Here is a 23,905-nt window from a genome sequence, read left to right as displayed (position 1 = left end):
AGACATGCTTACCTGATTTGAACTTTACATAATTGTATACCTACATCAAACCATTAAATAGTATTTCATAAATATGTGGAATTTTTATGTGTCAATTAAAACAACTAACAATTCAGCTGGGGTCATGAATGCCCATAATTCTAGCAGCTCAGAAGGCTGAGGCAGTTGGATTCCAAGTTCAAAGCCAGCCTCAGCAATTTAGCAAGGCCCTAAGCAACTTAGTGAGACCCTGTCTCAAAATAAAATACAGAAGAGGGGTGGGGATGTAACTCAGTGGAATAGTGCCCCTGGGTTGAATCGTTGGTACCAAAGACAAAAAGCAAAAACAAAAACCTAATAATTCAGTTATTGGATAATATTTTGAGCAACATACATATGTAAATCTACTTTTGTAATTGTAACTTTTATGATTTTGAACATACATTTCTGATAAAAATGTAGTTTCTGAATTGAGATGAGTTATAAGTGCTATCAAATATCAAAGGCTTAGTATGAATAAAAGGAATATAAAAGATCTTATTAATAATTTTACATTGATTATCTGTGGAAATTTTGGGACATAGGTAAATATTTTGATGCATCTTTTTGCTGTTTGTGTGACTACTGAAATATTTAACTTTTTTTAGTTGGCTTGAATTCTATTTCTACGAAAAAGTGCTAGCCTAACATAGTCAAGGCTTTTCATGAACTGTTGGTGCGTTTCGGATTGAAATATGGTCTTTGGATGCTTGATTTGCCTTTGCTAGACTCAGCCGGCTGTCACTGTGCTCATTCTAAAGCTTTCCTGTGACCCTCCCTGACTCTCAGCAATTCCCTCAGGCTTTGTTCTTAGGTCTGCATGAAAGGAAACTCAGAATCCATGACTGTACTAGAAAATCACCTGTGCTGTTCCTTTTTATTAAGACTAAATGAAAGGACTATAAACCAACTTGAGCTATCATAACTAGAAAGGGAAAGGATATTAGAAAGGTACTAAACCTTGTTTGTAGAATAAAATCCTCCCCAAATCAAATGAAGGATAATGAATACATGAATTAGTGCATACATATTAAGAGTTAACGATGAGAATTTTAATGTTTGAGTAAAACAAACATGTTTTGTTTGAGTAAAACAAAATAACTACTTGCCTTTTAAATTTCAGTTTTCCTTGCTACATAATTCTCATTTTGATAAATTACAAGTCAAGAGAGGAAGAAAAGGCAAACCAGGTAATCCTAAATTTGTCATTTATTATTCAGTTGGCATTGATCTTCTTACACCAGAAAGGATTTTTTAGTAATTAATGTTCTCTTTATTTGCAGATTTTGTTTAGAAGTGTTTTTAACTGGAAGACACTGACTCCTTTCAATTTAGTTCAGAGGGCAGGTAAGCAAGAATTTTTTTTAAAAATGCTTTTTATTATAATGTTAGTGTTTTAGAATTATTAAATCCTTTTTTCAGACAAACCTCTGAAAGGAACAATTTTAATAATTTTTTTTAAGTCAAAAGAAAAGAAACACAATTGCCAGAAAATAAACTAGTTTGGAAGTTGAAGGCAAGATTATTTCTCCATATAACAGGAATTCAATCATTTATTTAATTAATTCAATACATGTTTACTGGATGCTACCTGTGTGGGGTAATAATCTATGAGAAGATTCATGTAAATAAAATGCAATCAAGTTTGAGGTCTAGAAGTTTAGTGATTAAGAGAAGTTATTAAGTACTTGGGAGAGTTATGGAGAAAATATATTTTTGTGTGTGTTGTTTTCTCTTCCTAAGTGCTGGAGGAAGGCCCTTTCCCCATGTCTATCAGTATCAAGTTCCTCAGAAGTCTAGTGCTACACACCCTAGCTAACTCCATATACCCAGGAAGCAATTATTCTGTATTTCAAGCCCACCTGCGAGGAACAAAGGTAGATGCTTCCAGAGGATGGAAAAAGAGGTTGGGCTTTGAAGTAAAAGAAGGGAAGGACTCAACTTGTGAGCTAAGTACATAAGAGGGATGTAACAGAGGACTCAAAATCTCTTATCGGTGCTATGGTATCTCTCCCCTCCTCCTATGATAGAGTCTGGATAGGACTAACTCCATTCACCCCCACCTCAAATATATAGGATCCAGAGGGTCTTGAGGGAATGAGGAGAAGTAGAGCAGGAACAAAATATAACACCTCTGGCACACACACAGGCTCAGGCACAAATGAATTTACAGCCTAGTTTAGGATTTGGTTGGGGCAGACTGATATTTCTGATCTAGAAAAATGAAGACATGTGAACAGTGGTAATATCAGAGGGCTGAGAACAAGATTCATACTGTCCCAGGCTGGTTACTGGGCCAGACGCTCAGCCAGCAGGCATTGGTATAAACCATTAATTAACAGCTGAGTTCCATGCCCTCCTCGCTGATCTCCCACTGCTTCAGCTACCCGGGAACCTTCCTTCCTTGAAATCCTAAAGTGCTAATACCTGGCACAGGAGGAGCCCTGTGGCTGCACCCCAACATTGTAGCAGTCCTCTTCTGATTGGTCTGTGTATGCCCCTTCAGCATGTTAATATTGTGACTATTTGCCCTGTCTGTATCCATTACATTTGCCAAAAGATGGGTTACCATGAATTATTTAAGCTCTTTACACAATTGCCTATCATTTGGTTATTTGAACCTGTGAAGTAGCATAGATTTCTCCCCTAAGTTTGAGTCCTGTCCACTCAATACTTCTTTCATTTTTATTTCCTTTACTTGTGTGATACTTATGTTGAGGTTGATTAAAGAGCTGAAAGAGAGACTTGATATGTAAATGCTACTCAAAAATTTCAATGAAGTAGCCTGGTAATTAATAATAGCTACATTTGATCCATTGCATTATTGCTACTCAGTTTTGTTGTTGTTGTTGTTATTGTTTGGTATTTTAATTAACAATGTATACCAGAAGTATGTAGAGCAAAAATATTTTTATATTAATCATTTTCCTCATCCAATTCTTCCTCCCTCCCTCCTTTCCTTCCTTTTTTTCTTTTAATCCTTCCCTCCCTTTTTTTCCTTCTTCTTTCTTGTTTTCCATATGGTCCTCTCCCTACTTAACTAATCCTTGAGGATAGAATTTGTGGAACTCCTATGTGATAATTATACAGCAAATATCTAAAACCTGGGTTTGTGTGTAAAATTAGGCTCTTAAAATTTATAATAGAAACAATAATCTCAAAAGTGAATTTATTTGCAAGAGCTGTGTGTTTTGGAACTCAGAAGATATATCTTGATGGAAGCAAAACATTAATATTATGCCAATCACAACAAATTATAAAAGCAATAGTGAAAGAGCCAAACCACCCCAACCTAAGGTTGGCCCAAGCTGGGGCAAGCAGCAAAGAGAAGAGATGAGATAAGGAGAGGGATTTAGAGGGCTTTAGATGAGATGAAGAGAGCTGAATATCTTAATAGTGATCATTACAACCCTGTCAAATCCTCATAGGAGACGTGCCAAGAGGCTTCTGTGTAAACCAAGTCTGCCTCAGGAGACCACCTCATCACCATTCCAGTGAGTACAGAATCATCCCTTGGAAGGACTAAGAACGTCAGTACTTCTACTTTCTATGTATCATTTGCTGATCAATTAAACAGGAATGATGTCTCACTCTACCCTGTGGGATACACCTACGTACTCAATCTCCTCTATCAATGTCCTCAGGTGCTATTAAATCCCATGCACCTGCACCTCCCAGTGATGATCCAAAAGGGAAGTGGCGGCATGGAAATGGACAACTGTGCTGGATTTACTTGGTTGGAGCAGGAAAAGAACTCTTTCAACATTCTAACCTTTCTTAATTGGAATAGAGACCTATTACTTAAAGATTCTGCTTTAATATCTTCTACATAAAAGAACTAAACTTCCAGTAAAAATATCTTTTCAGTGTCTATTTATAAGTGAAAGCTTTTCTAATATTAAAAATAAAGTAATCAGAAAGTGGGTTAGAATCTTACTCATCATAAGTGTTTAATGTTCTACTTTTAGCTCTCTTATTAATCTTTTCCTTACCAAAATATGGGGATTAAATAAGTCAAAGTCCTTTGAGTGTGTTTTAATCAACAGGGAGCATACCATCATATTTTAAATTATGCATTTACTTTTCGTTCAACAAAGTAATATAAAAATAATCTGACTTTTAGAATTTCATTTAATTGATTTATTATCTTATGTCAAAAGGTATATCCTCATCATCTCTCAGCAGGACTAAGAAGGGAACAGATGTTTCCTATCATGCATTTCCTCTTAGTCTTCAATTATTTTTTGACAAATTGAAATTGGAATACTTACCACTTTTGGTTATGCTTAGTAATTACTATTTGTCAAATTCAGGAAGACATCTTTTAAATAAACCTAGCATCATTTAGACTAAGTCTATCTGATTCAACTATCTTGAAAGTTTCTAGTCAAAAACTTACAGAGAGGTATATTGAACTTTCATTTTCCACTACTGCTAAAGTTTAAATATGAAGTATCCCGCAAAAGCTCATGTGTGAGGAAATACAAGAATTTTCAGAGGTGAAATGATTAGATTATGAAAGGTGAGACCTAATCAGTGAATTAATCCACTGATATGGATTAACTTGGCCGTAACCTTAGCCAGATAGGGTGTGGATAGAGAAGGTAAATCACTTGGGGCATGCCTTTGGAGTATATATTTTGCCCCTGGCAAGTGGAGCTCTCTCTGTTTCCTGTTTGCCAAGTTTGCCTGTTTGCTTTCTTCCACCACACCCTTCTGCCATGATGTGCTGCCTCACATCATGGCCCAGAGCAATGAAGTCGGCCATCTATGGCCTGAGACCCCTGAAACCATGAGCCCCTAATGAACTTTTCCTCTTCTAATTGTTCTTATCAGATCTTTTGGTCACATTCATGAACAAACTAACTGAAACAGCTGCTCACACAGATATGAATTTTCAAGCTTTATGTTATGTTAGGATTTAAGGGTTCTCAAGTATGCATAAAAATAATAAGAAGGCATAAATTAAGGGTATGTTTGAATATATAAAAACATATAATCTAGAAGGCATGCAATATTATTGCTAACATTATTATGACAATAGCAATGATGACATTCAAATCATACTTTAATGTATTTTACAATTTAATATAAACTTATAAGCATAATCTTTATCCTAATAATTCCCTCAAAACAATCTGATGAGTTAGATAAAATGGACATGTTTTATCAATGAAGAGAGAGAAGCAAAGGAAGGTTAAGAGATGTAGCCAGATTTGTACTAAGAAATGCTTCTTAAATTCTATAGTGATATTCTACTTTATTTGAAGTGATGGTATTCTTTAATTTGGAGAAAATCATGCCATTCATATATGTGCCACAAGCACATGTCTCACTGTCAGAATTGTTCCCTTTATTTTTAGCAGGAAATGGATTGGGGTACAGATCTTAAAGTTTGAACTGAATTTTTACATCCCAAATAATTTTTTGGAAATGAATTATCCCATTAATAGTGCTTATTTCCAATCCCCAGGTCCTATTCTTCTTGTTTGTCTTAAAGGGTAGATATTAAAATTAATAGGGGGTCTACCCACAGATATTCATTATAAGAATTCCTTGAGTTAAAGAGATATGGCAGGGGTAAGGAAGCTGGTCTTTGCTTATATTCCTAGGTGAAAACAGGACATTATTTCGTGAAATTTAGTGTCTCTAATATAAATTGATGAAAATCAAGTATTTAATCCATTATGATAATGCTCTTAATTCTAATTAGCATCACCCACTTACCTCTCAGCCTTTACTCTCTCGTGTTTCATGAGGTCAGGGACCTCTTATGTCTTGATTACTATTTTGTCCTTAGCATCATAATGATACATGACACATGGGAGGTACTGACTAATTCCCATTGAATAAAAAACTAAATAAATAATGCCTGAATTTGAGAAGCTATGTTCTGCAACTAAATAAATTATCTGGCTTTAGGAAAAGATACAAACTATAGCCTTGCCTCGGTTGAGAAGTAGGTTCATCATGTAATGTTGTTAACATTTTAGGCATTTTAGTACACTAGTTATTAAGAGAACAATTATAGCAAAATTATGTATGGGCCACGTGGCCCTGGGCCCAGAACAGAGAGGTAATAACAAAAGGAACTACTAAAGGACTTTAGGAAGGTGTAACCAGAGGAAAAATAGAAGAATATACCTTTGGGTTGGGAGAGGAGGAGGCAGTAGGTGTGTCATGAATACCGGAGAAAGAAAGTCTTTTAAGCTTGCATTGGAGGATGGAAGAGTGAATGGGAGGTGAAGAAATACTTGCCATATTTGCGTACTTTCTTTCCCCCAAGAAACTTAGAAATTCAAGGGAACAGTAAAATAGTACAGTAACTGGTGGGAGATATGAGATCAAGAGAAGATTTTTCAAATGGGAGATATGAGAAATTGGCTGACTATTGAAAGGAATAATAGATTAGAGAGGGATAGATTAAAGACTCAGGAGAAGGAGGGTGGAACAAAGAAATAAAGTTCTTAAAAAGATTAGAGAAGATGGGACTCTGATCACAAATTGCGGGGGGGGACTTTTGTAAACCCATTTGTGACTCATATTCCATTGCCTCTCATTTTTATGATACATATTAGTGTATTTCATATTATTTTGTTCCTATATTTAGAAATCATCACATAATAACTTCCTTAATTTTTCCATCAGTAAACCTATGATGAGGAATATTTTGAGCTAAAAGGAGAGACATAAAATTTAAAGTAGCACAAGAAAGTCATGAAATAGTTGTTGCAGAGACATGCTCTTATCTTTAAATTTTTTTCATTCCATTTAGAGCTAATCACTGTTGGAGACCTACAGGACAGACTGGGTCTGTCATATGGGGCCCTCCCTTTAGGAAATCAGAGACTATTTAGAACTACTTCCTTTTGAGATACACTTTCAGAGATGGATGTCCAAGTTTCCCAAGTCATTTATCCTTGAAATAGAAGATCTTGAGAGAAATAAGTCAACTTCTTTATTTTAATGACAAGACTCCAATTTCTTTTGTATTTTAATACCAGATCTTGTTGTCTCAGCATCCAGCAGTACACGTATTAAGACTGAGGAAATCAGGCCTGAGAGCCCTCAGATATCTCAGGAGTTTTCAAACTGATTTACGACCTATTGTTAGCTACTATTTTTAAAGGATTATTTTGACTCCATCTCAAGTACTTTGAAGATAATATGTCCCTGTTTATCATAAATCATGATATGATAAATATATTTAAATATTATAAAAATCATTTTAGATTCCAGGTATACAGGAACTAATTACTCTCCCTTAAATATTCTTCCCTAAAGTTGATCATTTTATCTCTTGGCTTTAATGTTCCTCATGAACATGTTCCAAAAATGCAAACATATTTTCAATGAATGGATGAGCTTCCTGGGTATAGAGATTTCAGGGCTGTCCTGACTGAATTCACCTTTTACAAGGATAACTCTTGTGATATTTGAAAGCATCAACACAGGAAATATAAAAACTACTTATTCTATTTACAGTTTGCTATTTCCAAAAATGAAGTGTACAAGTGTCTTCATGGCATTTGTATATGCCTATAAAAATTGATTTCTCTCTCTGAAGAGGTGAATAGTGAAATGAACATCTGTTTCTAAAGAACATCAAATCCAACCTCCTGCTGACTATCTGAATAAACAAGGAAAATGCAATCTGCAAACCCAGCAGCTTATATCTGGGCACTATGCCTGTTTGAAATCAACATTTTAAAGAAAAAGTATTTTATGGCCAGAGTAAACAATATCTTTCAAAAATGTGAATTAAAGTTATCAGATTACTACCCATTTCCTTAAATACTCACTACCATATTCAGGGAGTGAATAGAAGTAGTGATGCCCCTCATGCTCTGCCTTGTAGAGAGAGAAGCAAACAAATTCTTGGTTATCCACTGCATAACATCAAAAACTTGACTTTTAAAAGTCATATTTTGTGCATGTACAAATATGCAACAAATTCCATCAAAATGTACAACTACAAGGCATCAATAAAAATGTGGGAGAGTCATAACAAAAATAGGAAACATTTTTCATCAGTAATAAGAACTTCATATTTTGTCCATATCATTTTTATAATCAATTTTTCTTCCTTTCATTGTTAATCAACCTTTAGTTTTGAGAATTCTTTTTAAGACTGATAGAATTAAATATGTGTCCATGCTTTCAATTTAAATTTCATCAAAGAAGGGTTTTCATCTGCTTTTTTTACAGCTGTATCTCCTGCATCTAGAGGTCGCTGGATGTTCATTGAATTTTTGTTCTCTGAATGCATGGAAACTAGAGTTACACATTGAAGGTAATCCAAATGAAAAAGATGTCTTCAGACATTAACTGTTCTTATAAGTAACCTTAACTCCCTATTTTATAATGTTGTTTCTTGAAAGATAAAAACATATTTTATGATATTGTAAGTGGTAGAAGTGTAAAGATGACATAAGATGCACTACTGATTAGACCTAAAATTAGACAAGTCATTTAAAGGTGGTATCTGCCATGTTGGTGAACTGCTCAGTGACATCATGGCCTCATTCAGGAAATACACAAGAGCCCACACCCAGTCACCAGGCAAAATGCAGAACGTGAAGTGCCAAATAAATTCTAATATAATATGCATGTCAGTAGTGGCAAGATGATGAGTAATATTTATAAGTTTTAAAATATGTCAAAGTAGTTATATCCATATTTCACTGAATTTTCATAAAAAATCTGTGAAACAGGTATGTTTTACACCTATTTTACTGATGAAACTTGAGAATGACTTTAAGGTTACTTAGCAAATAAGGGAAAATAAAAATATATTTTGTGATTTTTATATACATGGCACTGTTCTAGATATTTGATAGTAAAGATACTCATCCAAGTAAAAGCTTCCCTTTATCCCATTTCCACTTTTGGTTCTGATCTCTTATATTCCTATATTTCCACTGATTTGCTTTCTGTCAGAATCTATCAGTTTGCATTTGCTAGAATTTTATGTTAATGGAATCAGGTAATATGAACTCTCTCATTCCTCTGGCTTCTTCCATTCCATGTATTTGTGACTTAGCCATGTTGCAGCATGGGTCAAGAATTCATTTCTTTTTATGGTAGCATTACATAGTATGAACACATCACAGTTAGTATATTCCTTCAACTACTGACAGAAATTTCAGTTGTTTCCAGGTTGACTATTACAAATTAACATTATTACAGAATTCTTTCAATGTTCATGTATAGTTGGTGGGACCAAATGGAATAAATCATGTAATAAGTGCATGATTAACCTTCTAAAGAAATTGCCTAATTATTTTTCAAAATGGATGTAACATCTTATATTATCATCATTATAGTTCTGGTTTCTTATATCCTTGTTAACAGTTAGTATACTTGGACTTTTGAATTTTAGCCATTGTAATACAATGCATTTGCAAAGAACGTGTTTTTGCTATAGTTGGTTACATTTTTGTGAATGTCAGTTCAAGTTGGTTGATGGTGCTATTCAGTCATATATCTTTAGTGATAGTGTATCTACTTGATCTAACAATTACTGAGAAAGAAGTATTAAAATCTGTCAATATAACTTTGGATCTATTTCTCCCTGAAATTCTATCAATTTGGGGGGGTTATATGTTTAGAAGTTCTATAGGTGAATAAATATTTAGATTAATGATTTTCATCTTGATGAATTGACTCATTTGTTATTGTGAAATGGCTCACTTTATTCCTGGTAGTATTTTTTTAAAATTTAATTTGTTTGACCTTAATAAAACCAACTTTTCTTCTTGCGTTTCCTTCTTGTATGATGTATCTTTCCCCATCATTTTTCTTTTAACCTCTTTGTGTTTATATTTAAAGTTGGTTTCTTGTAGGCAGCAAACAACTGAGTCTTGATTTTTTAAATACAACCTCCTAATCACTCTCTTTGGATTGGGGTGTTTATTGATATAATTAGGTTTAAATCTATAAATCTTAATATATTCAAAAAAAGTTCCCATCTGTTTTTGTTCTCTTTTCCTCTGTTAATTTTTACTTTTCACTTAATAATTTCTTGTAGTCCACCTTACCTCATTTGTTGGCATATTAGAATTGACATGTTATTTTATTATTTTATTGATTGATTTAGGGTTTATTGTTAATATATTTAATTTATCATAGTTTACATTTAAATGGTACTTCATCGCTTTATATAAGAGTCATACAATTATGTTCTTTGATGTCTTTTCTCTCAACCTTATTACACAATTTACTTCTCTATATAATAAAGTGTGGCATATATTGTTAAGTATTCAGTTATATCTTAAAAATATTTGTATATTTAGAAATAAATCTTACTATGTTTACCTGAACATCTGGAGCCCAAAAGTCTTTTGAGGGGTTCCTATTTCCACCTGTTACCATTTCCCATTTCCTGAAGGAAGTCCACTAACACTGCTTGGATAGATCTGTTGGCAGCAAATTCTTTCATCCTTTGTACATCTTACAATGTCTTTATTTTGCTTTCGCATTTGAAAGATCTTGTTCTCTGGTAGAATTCTAGTTTAACAGCTTTTTAGTTTTTTGGTTTTTTTTTCTCCCCTTTTTCTTTTTTCTTTTTTCTTTTTTTACATTCCAGAACATTAAAGATGTGGCCTCACTGACTTTTGGCTCGCATTATTTCCTTCCTTTGTAACGGTGATTGTCTACAGTGCCTTTAAGAATTTCACTTTATCACTAGCTTCAAGTAAATTGATTAAAATATGCCTTGGTGTAGTTTTCCTCACGTTTTTGAACTTGAGCTTCTTGGATATGTGGATGTATAGTTTTCATCAAATTTATAAAATTTCAGCCACTATTTCCTCCTTTTATTCTGCCCCCTTCCTCCATTGTCTTTCAAGGGTTCTAATTACATGTATGGTAGTTGCATTTAATTTAAGTTGCTCCACAGCTCACTGATGTTGTTTTCACCTTTCTAAGCATTTGTCTTTGTGTTTTATTTTCACCATAGACTGTTTAAATTGCCAGTGTCCAAGTTCCCCAATCTCTTTTCCCCCAACGTCTGGTCTGCCCTCATTCATATATGTGTATTTTTCATCTCTCAGACATGGTTTTCATCTCTAGCTTGATTGTATTCTCTAAAAACTTCTGTGTCTCTGCTTAATGTTTTAGTCCTTCCTCTTTTTGAATCTTTGGTATACAGTTATTATAATTGATTTAATGTCCTTGTCTGCCACTTATAGCATTTGTGTCTGCTTTGTGTATAATTTATTTCATTGATTTTTCTTGTTATAACGATTTTTCTGCTTCTTTGCATGTCTGTTCATTTTTTATTGGATATCAGACACTGTCATTTTACTTTGTGGGAAGTTAAATATTTCTGTATTCCCATAAGAATTCTTGAGTTTTTGCTCTGAGATAAAGCTAAATTAGTTGGAAATAGTTTATTCTGTTTAGTTTTACTTTTCAGGTAATTTTAGTGAGGACCACAGTTTGGGACTAACTGTCCACACTATTCAGGTACAACCTTTCTGAGTACTCTTTGTAAAGCCTCATGACTTACAAGATTTCCTAGTCTGGCAAATGAGAAAAGGTGTAAGTCTCAATTCTGTGTGAGCACCAGACAGCATTTCTTGTAATCCTTCCATGTGATTCATTCCTCAGCTTCTGCCAGTTTTCTTACGGGCAGGTGCTGATCCCTTCACTGCTTCTTACTCACTGAAGTCCTCCCTGGATCTTTGGGGTCCTCTGTGTGCACATTTCTCCTCTCAGGGACTCTGCCCTGTCAGCTCTACCATTTTGGTCTCCTCAAACTCTCCTCTTGCTCTTCAGTTCAGGAAGTCTGTTGGTCTCTTTATCCCGGCACTGGTCTGGAATATCTTGCGAGGTAATAAACTGGGACAATCATAGGGCTCACTTATTTGCTCTACATCTTCGCAAAGCCCACCATCCTTCATTGTCCAATATCTTCAAAACTGTTTTCATATATTTTGTCTGGATTTTATTTGTTTGAAGTCAGAGAGTATATTTTCAATAAAAGTTGAAGTCCTGACACATTTCTTTTCATGAGGTACTCTCCTCTTTTGTTTACATTCATGATTATATTTAATCCTTGGAAAAACTCCTGTGACCAATGTAATTAGTCCCAAATTAATCTTGACTAATTTTATATAGGTAGTTAGTGATGGAGCCAGAATTTGAATCCGGATATTCTAACTAAAGTGGTCTTATTTTTTTTAACTGTTCCCTTTTGCTTTGTTTTTACATTGTCATTATTAACTATACGATGTCACCCATAAGCATGTTTCAGTGGCCATCTGCGTACTAATGACTGTCAGGATTTGGCTTTCTCAGTCTTATCTGTGTTTCCATCTCTCAAGATCTCTCAAACTTGCTTCTGGCCAGCTGTAACACTGAGTGTTCACATCACTGAAAAATGTTCTTTAGTTGGATGCAAGTAACTTTCTATTTTGTCACAGTCCTTAGATATTAGTGAGAAGGAAATTTCTGTGCATACAGCACACACACACACACACAAATTTACAGATGTAAGGACAGATATAGATATGTAGTTAGGTAGAAGCTATACACACACATATACTAATATACCCATCAACCAGACATGGCACCGGCTTTCATGGATTCTACAATTAAGATTATAAATAAACAAATAATTAAAACATAAATTAGGCTATGAGAGCCCAGAGGATTATTTGAAAACATCTATTTGGGGCTATAAAAAAGAATATATGTAGCGTAATAGATCAGGAAAAGCTTTCCTGAGAAAGTAATGGTTGAAATCAGACATGCAAGCTCATGAGCTGATGTAGAACTTTAAGACAGCTGATCTTTAGTTGATAAAAGAGAAGATACAAACTTGGTAGATGTATCAATATTTATTTTGACCTTAAAGTCACTTCCCTGATAACCAAAAGTCCTATTTTGGAAAGTATAATTATTGGTATTTTCTAAAGTCTCTCTTTTTATAAAATTTGATCAAAATGTGGTTCAAAATTCACTTGTTGCATATTCTATTTACTCAAACGCCTGTTGCAAGGACCATAGTGGATATGTTAGAATTAGAGTAGACTTACTATACCTAACTGTATTACAATCATCATCAACAAACATTTAATCAGTCAGTTGGGATTGTTTATTATTGTAGATACTAGAAAGATAATTAATATTATTTGCTAATGGAAAAGTAATAACTTCCCTAGTATATAAATTATTTTTATTTGTAAAGCAAAATCTTTACCTATCATAGTAGATACTTAATAAAATTTATTTTATTTTTTCCTGGCTACAGTTCCTCAACATTTTTGCCAAGATAGTGCCAAATATGGGAAAATATTTGTAGGTTACACATAGGCATTGCTAAACAAATTAATAGGAAGCATATCTGTAGCAGAAAGAATCAGAAATCCCTCAAAGAAACTAACTTGTTTTAATTTTAAAAGATGTTAAACACCTTCAATATTTGTACATTTTCATTTCACTTATTTGTTCTGGTTACTATGCTACCAATGCTAAATCTCACAAATATAAGGTGTATAGTTTGAGTTTACGAATAAAATAAAATATAATGGGATAGTGTAGTGTACTAGGGCTGCCATACAAGATACCATGAACTGACAGTGGCTTAAACAACACACATGTATTTTCTCACAGTTCTGGAAGCTAGGATTTCAAGACCAATTTCAAGAAAATTCAGTTTCTGGCGAAGCCTCTCTGTCTGGCTTGCAGGTAGCTAACCTCTTGCTCTGACCTTATATAGCCTTTCCTCTGTATGTATGAGAGAGAAGAAGAAAGGATTTGGAGACCCCATACATCTTACATGGGTACTACTATTCCCTGATTAGGGTTCTACTCTTTGATCTTCTTTGACTTTACTTACTCCTTAAAGGTCTATATTAAAATATAATCATGTTGGAGTTTAGGAATTCGACATGTGCATTTGGAAAGGACACAATACTGTCCATAACCATAGGTAGAACTTTCTTACAAAGACTTAAGTGATTTCTAAATATTAGATATCTAAGTATAAAAACACAAATAAGCAAACTTGGAATTATAAACACATTCAATGTATAATGAATGTATTTAGAATAAGCCTGCATATATAAATAATATCTCATGCCTACAGTTAAAGAAAAGATATGGGATTTAGTTTATAGTATATAGACTTTTAGATTTATAAATACGTGTCTGAATTAGATTATAAACTTCAAAAGAAAAAGTCAAGTATTATAACTTTTTAAAAAGTTTTACATTCCTAATACATTTTTACATGTTTTCTGAAGTTCTTACAAAGTTTTTAACCATTTTATTCTTATCAAATGGAATTTTGTCGTTAATTTTGCACTTGAGACAAGGGAAGTACTGGATTTAATCAAGGCATAATTATGGTACTTGACAAGATAATTTTATTCTTATACAGATGGAAAGTGATCACATATTTATTTTTAAAATTTGCCATGAAATCTCTTAATGATATGAATATTTCCTCTTCCCTTTAAGTTCTTACCTCCCTCCAGTTTTAGTTCCCTTTACTTTGTTTTTCCCTTACCTCTATTTTTTTCTCTTGTTTATCCATGAAACTTCCTGTTCATCTTCCTTTTGATATACCTAACATCTTTAATTAAATTTTAATATAATGTTGAATTTGTTTTATTTATTTGGAGAGAAGTTTCTGCTTTTTTTTCTGAAAGAGATAGGATTGCTCATTTGTACTTCATAAACTGATCTTCCTGTTATTTTTAATTATCGTTCTGGAAATATTATATTCAATATCTCATGAGACTGCTGTTGCCAATGGCAATAATGTCTGCATGTTATCTGCTTTCTCAGCCTTATCAACTCTAAAACAGCTGTTTACCTGAATTTGATAGCTCCTTTAAAAGATCATTCCCAGGAAATATTTCCTATCCATAGCAACCATAATGCACAAACAGGCACAGATACTCCCATAGAAAAGTGCTGAAATAAAAAATTGCTGGTTATTATTACGTTATTTAAGGTGCATTTGGGGAAGATGCTTACTAAGCCTGGCTGCCAATAATTAATGAAAGCAATGATAAACCTCTTATGACAAGCAAATTAGAAAGGAAACATTGTATTTTACCCTAAAATATAGCAGGAATCATTTTGGATGGCTATCATTCTCTTCAAGCCACAGATGGGCATTGGTACTTCTTATTCTAAGTGCTCATCTTTACTATTTTTAATTATAAGATAATTATAATTTTCAGGACACTTTGAGTCTCACACTGAGTAATATAGTATTACCCCATTATTTCACCTCAGAACTTAAAGGTAATTAAAATAACCCAGTTTTATTAGGTAGGTATTGTGACCTAAGGCCTCCTTTCTCTACAAAATATGTAGACAAAGGTTTACTCAGCAAATATTTATTTATTTATTTATTCAGCAAATATTTATTGAGTGACTATAATATGCCAGAAACTGCACTTGCTCCAAAAATCAATACTGGCCCTGTTCTCCCTGTAGTCTTCTCTACTGAAGTAAATAGGCATTGATCAAATAATTACAGAAACAAAAGGGGAATTTCAGCTCTGACAAATGCTGAGAAAGAGACGTACACTGCGCTATGAAATCCTTAATACAAGGGATGGATGTATAACAGAAGGTCAGTGTAGCTTTCTTCAGGAAGTACCATTTAAGCTGAGATCTGAGGGATCAGTAGCAGACAAGGTGAGGAGGGGGAGAATAGCATTTTCAGCAAAGGTGATGCCTTGATATAGCATGTATTTATAAAGAAATAAAATCATCTCTGTGACTGTAGTACAAGTCTAAGGAAGAGCCTGGGGTGAAATCAGATTGAACAGAGATTTGGGAGCTAGCCTTCTCTGTAGGAGGGGAAGATTCATAGAGTACCCTGGGTGCAGGTACATCCGTTCATTGAAGTGATGTGAGATAGGAATACAGATGTGCACAGTTAGAAGTCAAAGAGAGAGTTTGAGGTCATGTTATCATTAAATGTGTAGAATGTTTAGATTCAAGGATTATTTACAAATTAAAACCACTAATACTTCTTAATAGATTGCATGTGAAGGGTGAGAGAGGGAAAGCTGTCAAAGATGACTCTGGGTTTCTGGGTTTTGCGCCTGGACTTATGGTGTTATCAGTTTTGAAGATACACTAGAAATTATATGTTTGGGGTAGGAGTAGAAGTACATTTTGACATTAGCCTTACCTTCAAATGCTTTCACTTCAAAGAAAGGAAATACTAATTAATCACAATTATTAATTAATTAATAGAAATTAATCAAATTCAGTATTAATCAAATATTAATTAATCACAATTGTGGTAGTGCTATAAAAAAGGAATGCAAGTTGTCCCAAGAACAAAAGAGATGGATTAGATATGATCTAGGTAATTAGACATCTCTGTGAAATGAACATAAAATCAGAACTGAAATAGCATGTAGAATGACTATTATCACTATATAAAATTGCTTTTGTCCCTTAATTGATAGAGTCTTCTAATTCTTAAAAATTTCTGTCATTTATTATCTTCATTTTTTAATAGTTCACATTGTACAATTTAAATAATGGCATAGCATTTTCTTTAACTCCTATTTCAAATCTGATTGAGACTTTTCAATACATTACAAAAAATACAGAAATGAATCCTTCTCTTTTGTATTTTACAATGTGTTTTGTACTTGTTTAAGAAACTTTTAAAGTTGTACCTCAATATAGAGCATTAGTTTCTTTCTCAGTCTTCCTCTCTCTTCTCTTAGATAGATAGATAATAGGTTATTGATAGAGAGATAAATAGAGAGATAGACAGACAACAGCATGTAGAAGATTCCCTAAATATTCATAAGATTTTACCTTTCTCAATTTTGGATAAGGGCTTAGTACTTTTCTGTAACCTTTGAAGAAAATCCAGTTTAAAAACACGGAACCCTTTATAAGGGAGACAGAGCAGAGAATGGGGTACTTACATCACACAGCTCAACTTTTTCTCCCCCAATGTCTTTTCGATCTCTTGCTATCTTTCCCATTCTCCTCTTCCTCTCTCTCCTCCCTCACTCTTTCCTCCTTTCTTTCTTCCCTCCCTTCTTCCTGAGTTCTTTCCCCCAAGTACTGTCTAGTTTCTTCCTCTTTCCAGATGGATCCTCATTGCAGATAAATCCCTCTACTTTGTATACTGATAAACATATTTCCTAATCAGCTCCCTCCTTTGGCATGTGTGTGTTCAAGTCTGTGAAAGACCCCAGACTACACGGTTTTGTGTGAAACTCTAATAAACATCCCACATCAAGATACTCTATCCCCTCTCTTTAGAAGGTGATAAAGTTCATGAATCTGCACATTTTCTACTGAAAATTTCACATGCACACACACAATCACAAAGTTATGATGACAATATGTGATTTAAGTATTATTTTAAATATTTTAAGTAATCTGAAGCTAACATACATTATCATTAAATTATTTAAATGAGTGGATATAATGGAATACTGCACCATATTTTATATCTGGGTTTTCTTGAATTGCATTTATTTGGATCAAATGGAGGAAAGGAAGATTTCTCATATTTGTACCTCTCAACCACCTTTCTTTCTTTCTTTTCTTTTTTTTTTTTTAAATCCCTATCAGGGAATTAATTCACTGATTGGGTTAAGACTCTCAAAACTCAACTATTTCTCCTCTGAACTTTCTTGTGTTGTTTCACATGTGAACTTTGGGGGGACACCTCACATGCAAACCATAACAGTTGAGTTTTATTTATTGAAAGCATTTTAAAAAGATGACATAAGTGAAAGTGTGTGGAACAGAGAATATAATAAATACATAAAATTACTTTTTCTTTATGGATTATAAATGCTTATGGTACACAAAGATTGTTCTCGTATGTTTTCTTCTAGAAGTTTTATGATTTTTACATTCTACAGGTCGGTGTAATTCATTTTGTGTTGATTTTAACATATGGCATGTGATATGAACTAAAGTTCATAGTGGTGCCTATGTATATCTAATTGCTTTAGTACCTTTTGTTGGAAAGTCTATCCTTTCTTCTCTGAATTATCTTTTAATCTTTGTCAAAAATCAGTAGTTCAGGGTAGGGATAGAGCTCAGTTCTAGAGCACTTGCCCAGCATTCTTGAAGCCCTGAGTTCAATTCCCAGCATTGAAGGGAAAAAAATGGCCCATATATGTAGGGTTGTTTTCCCTTTGCCCTATCACATTTCCATGTGTCCTTCAAGATCAAGTTTAGAAGCCTTGTTCTCTATAAAACTGCCCCCAAGACTCCTACTTATTATATTGTATTCACAGTCAATTAAAGACAAAGCTTATATATTGACAGTTTTTTATCTCCTGTTGTGTAGTTTGTAAGGCTAATGTACTGGTTAGTATTCTCTGGACTTTGTACAACCACCTTTTTTTATCCCACTGTCTGTTCAGACTCATGCTTTTCTAAAGAAGAAAGTAGAGGCACACTGAAGACTCTGTCCTACTGTTGATCTCAGCCCTTTAGTGATTTCAGTTTGAAATTTTGGATATTCTAGGCCTCTCTAGAGAGTTTGTCAACCCAGAATTATTAGGTAGCAAAGAGCTATATAGCATGAGACCAAAGAGTGGCAGTTTCTTTTCAGAATGGTCAATCAACATAAATCTAATCTGTGATATGAGAAAAAATAAAGATCCAAATCTTAAAATAAAGCCTGATAGCCAGAGAGCTGATAGTTTCTAAATGAATTTTTTTTTTTTTTTTTTTGAGAAGACAAGATACTTTATTGTGTACCCAATGGAGATCCATTAAAAGATTTTAGGCAGACAAGAAACATTGGGGTTACGTGTTAGAAAACTTAAGTGTGAAGATGTGATTAAGATTCCAATTTGATGATCTAGGAAACTCGAAAGATACAGAATTGACAGTATTTAGCAATTGACTGATATAAGGGAGGGTCAATTATGAAACCTCTCAGATTTTGTTCTACGTACTTATGTAAGTGGTGATGCCAAGTTAAAATGCAGTTAAATTAATTTTCAATAATTTCTGAGCATTTCATAATGTATTTTGAACTAGGAACATTTGTAATACAAGGGGCATGATGTTTTCAAAGAGATCATTCTGATCCTGTGTCCTTTGCTATGAAATAGGATCTTTCAGATTATGCCATGGATTCACTGTGTGATCCCAAAGGGTCATTTAAACTTTCTGCACCTCAGTCCTGAAAATTCTTCTGCATACAAAAGAAAAAATATGCCTCCTCCCTGATAATTTAATAAAGCAATTCAAAAGTAAATTTGTCTGCATGGTAATTTGTTTCCTAAAAGCAAGATGAAATCCAATCTCAATTTTCTCCTCTATTAAAAGAAAAAAAATTTAAAAAGAAAGGTTAAATGATTTCAAATGACCCCTTTAACTCCAAAGATCAATGGTTCCATAAGTCAGAGCATTTGGTTGGAGCCACATTCTTCCCAAGTCAGTGGCTGTTCCTCAACAAGAACCAAGGGATTTATGATGGAGGTAGGTTGTCCTATTTAAGTACTTCCTGCTGAGTGAAGTAGTACTTCCTTTTATTTGTCTTAATGGTCTTCTGTTCCTTATCATGTTACTTTTTTTAAAATTTATTTTTATTGTAAACAAATGGAATACATGTTGTTTCTGTTTGTACATGGAGTAACAGCATATCATTTGCGTAATCATACATTTACATAGGGTAATGATGTTTGTTTTATTCTGTTATTTTTTTCTTCCCCCCACCCCTCCCACCCCTCTTTTCCCTCTATACAGTCCCTCCTTCCTCCATTCTTGCCCCTCTACCACTCCCCCATTATGTGTCATCATGAAACTTTTAAAATGTCACTTCTCTTTCTATATAACTGATTAAACTCTTAAAATATTTTTACAAATTGAATTTGGAAACATCAGGGCAAAGTTAAAATATTTTTTTACAAGGTTGCTATAGTTTCAAAAATCTGTAGAGATTAAGATTAGTCATATTTATGATTAGTTACTCATTACCTGTAAGTTGACTGAGCTTTATGTTCAATAAAACTGAATAGTTGCTACAGGCTGAATAGTTGCTACAAGGGAAAAAAATCCTATCAACGTTAAACTCTCAGCATAATTTAAATTGTACTTATAGATATGAGAGTTACCACATTAACATTTCATATTTAATTCTACTCTCCAAGAAGCAATCATCACTGATTAAAATTCCTTTAGAATATTATTGAATTTTAAAATTTTTCTTAGAATTATGGAAATTTGTGTTTATGACTCTCTAAGCACATTCTCTTTGGTTCTTTTAATCATAAATTTCTGATAATTTGAGGACTATCTGAAAATTATCACATTTCCTACATTTTGATCTTAATATCATCTTTATTTCCAGAAATAATAGCTTTAAATGTTATTTTTGTACATTACTTATTTTTTATCATTTTAGCATTTATAGGGAGACAAGTGCTACATAAGACTTTAAAGCAATACACAATTAAAAATTAGTCTGTTAGATAATTTGTATTTTTCTTAATCTCACTTTATTAGGTAATAAATATTTTGTATTTATGAATAATTATTAAACTTTTGTATTAGTTTTGTCTTTGCTACTTTTTTAAGATGATGGCAGAGAAAAGACTAGTAGAAATGACTGGAAGTAACACTGCTGGTATTAATGATCAAGATGGATAAATTATAACAAAGAATTCCCTTTTGGAATTCTTCCTTTTATCAAATAATTGTTGAAAAGGATTATTATTCTCTATAGAAAGGGGGAAAAGAAAGAAAATGGACATCTCTTACTATCCAGCTTTCTGAATTTCAGGTCACAATAGCAAACTTTAAAAAGTTCTGTTTTTCTAAATGAGTATATGTAGTAAACTATCAGAGGCTGACAAGAGAAAAAGAATTAAAAATGCCAGCCTAAGAAGTAAGTCATTTGTGCATTCTGTAGTCATCAAAGTCACATTTTTCTCAGATGTGTGATAAAAGAATGTAACATAAAGGTAAATTGCTCCAAAGACATTTGCTTTCAAGATGGGTTTGATTATTTGAAGGGAATAAAAGCTGGAACATGGATCATCTGGGGTCTTTGTATACTGAACATGAAACTTCCTATACAGGCTTGTGTAAATTTTCATTATATGATATTTTTTAGTTATTTGGGAAAATTCCTCCTAAAATTTTTCCAAACCAGCACATGTTCCATAATATAGGAACCATGATATTCATCATCCAAAGCCTGACAACTTTGAGAATTAAACAGGGAGATATTCATAAAGACAAGAAACACAAAATGTATTTGTCCCAGGAAATATTGAGATTAGGTCACAATAGTCACAGCTATTTCATAAATCTATTTACTCCATCATGAAATTACCTTCTGCTCCCTTTATCTATGACACCTCTTCCATGAGTTATTGTTTTATTGTGTTTTTATATTTACATTCCCATTGGTCTTTATGAACTATCAGTGGTCTCTGTTTCCTTGATCTTATGACATTCCTTTTTGTCTCCTTTTCACTATTGTTTAAACTTGATGATCATATCTAAGATTATTGTATTTGATATATGCTAGGAATTGGACTAAACTCTCTCATGTATATAAATTCACAATAATATTAAAAAGTAGACATTACTTTTAAGGTCCTAAAATATTATATATATTAACTTAGATCATCCAGTAAATATGAGGATTTATATCCCAACCTGGGTCTTTTTGACACAAAACAAAGTTGTGTGCTATCAAATTCTTTCAATTCATTTAGGATTTTAGAACTATCTCTTTTGAGTAATCTCTACATCAACACCCTTAACTTTTGTGTTTCAGGTTCATCTTACCTGTTAAATAATCAGGCTAGAAAACAAAACCATCTCAGATGTGGTAGAAGGAAACTGTTCTAGAGAGTCCGTTGGGTTATCTGAAGGAAAGATTACCCGTTCAAAAGGGACAAGCGTCTTCACCCATCCATCCACTCATTCAACTCATTAAAGCAGCATCACAAAGCGTTAACTCAAACTACTGAATTCTAGGTAATGACTCCACCAGAAAGTATAAAACATTCTTGCCCTCAGTTTGTTGTCTGCTGTGCAACTCTAACTCGCATTTATAAGCCACAAGTTAAACATAATAAAAGGCTATTGTGGAATAATGAAGAAGGGCTAAGTCTAAAGGTAGGAGGAGTGTGAGCAGCATGGTCAGTGAGAAAGGAAGGTCAGAAACAATCTCTGGAGGACCAACACCATGCTGAATCCCAAGGGTGAGCTGAGAGTCTTTCCTGTTTGTGAAACTGGCAACTCTTCACTCTGATATTAATTAAGGAATTTCCCTGAGTTTACCTGAAGGCATAATCCTGTCTTCATCTCCCAAAAATTTAGTTATATAGCCAAGAACAAATAATTCAACACATATGAATTGCTTAACCACTATTGTAATTCCTTCTATTGGTTTCTTTTATTTTAAGTAATGAATAAGGCATGAGCTTTGCCTTCAGGAACATTCTAATCAAAATAAGTACGAAAATGAGTCAAAGGGTAAGGATGTGATTTTGCCATTCTTGTCAAGCAAACTATTCACAGCATTGTGTACACTGCATATGCTGAAAAATGAAGAGGGTTTGATAATGCTACAGCTTCAATGTGGTACTATCTTTGGGGATTTATATGAATAGTGCAGGCCAGTACATAAACAAGAACACCTGTACACATACCTGACTGCTAGATCTGCCTACATGTTATGAGATGTACATGTATTCTGAACTGACTTATTTAAAAGAGATATTTATTTTCTGTGTCACCAAGAAATATAGAGGAGAATAAGAACTTTATGATTTCTCAACTGTGTACTTACCTGTTTTGTCTATATAATTAAAACAAGGACTATCTTACAAATATTCTCTTGTTGACTTTCAAGTTAATTTCAAAAGATCGAATTAATGTTAGGTGAAAGAGGAGAAAAGGAATAACCATTATGTTTGATTGATTACTTTGAGAAAAAGTTCAATGTTCAGAGAAAAGTCAATGTATTTCCATAGCAGTTAATACCTTCCATTTCATTAGATCCCCTTGTCTCAAGTTTCCTAAAGGCAGGAAGTTTCTTTTTGTTTATTGCTATATCATCAGCATTGAAAAAGTTTTCCCAGTACAAATTCAGTATTCAATCAACATGAATTGAATGAAGAACTAAATAAGAGATGATTATATACAGTATTACATGACTTTTTTAAGAAAAATATTTCAAAAGCAAGATATTATTGAAAATGTATTTCCAAATTTTAGAATTTTGAATCTAGCCTAAAGAAATTGGGACCCTTTATGTGCATAGAAAATAGAATTTTACTAAACATTATTGTATGAATATAAATGCTCTATATAAAACATTGTTATATTCCTTTATTTTGGAAAAGAAAGGTCTATATAAAATTAGCTAATTTGTTCTAATGTTCTTAGATTTTATTTTTTCTTAAAAGTATTTTAAGAAGCTATCAAATATTTTATTACTATAAGAAGTAGAATTAATTTAGTTTTGTAGGCATGTAATCAGAAAAGTAGCTGTTAGAAAGAAGTACATAGATAGAAGATCCAATGTATGTTAAGTTGTATTTAGAGTGTGAAAACAATATTACTATCAATATAAATTTAAAATAGTTGTCTTATGATACATAATATGTAAAGATAGAATTTGGTTCTTTTTTAAAAATTTAATCCCACCTAACTTGGAAAACCCAAGTAGGTAGTGTTTTTCCTATCCTAAAGTAGACAGAATTTTGACAGGGGCAGGAAATGTGCTTTCTCTCCCTATTGTAGAAATAATCTACTTTGTGAGAAATGGTCTGGCAGCTGTGTTCAGGTGGCTATGTAGACTGATTTGTGCTTCCTAGCAAATCAGAGCAAAAGAGAAGAAAACACATTTTAGCTATCATGCTGAAGATAACTGAAATGAAATATTTCCAAG

The sequence above is a fragment of the Sciurus vulgaris genome (assembly GCF_902686455.1).
Source record: "Sciurus vulgaris genome assembly, chromosome: 5".
Lineage (NCBI taxonomy): Eukaryota > Metazoa > Chordata > Mammalia > Rodentia > Sciuridae > Sciurus > Sciurus vulgaris.
This window is presented reverse-complemented; position numbering follows the sequence as displayed.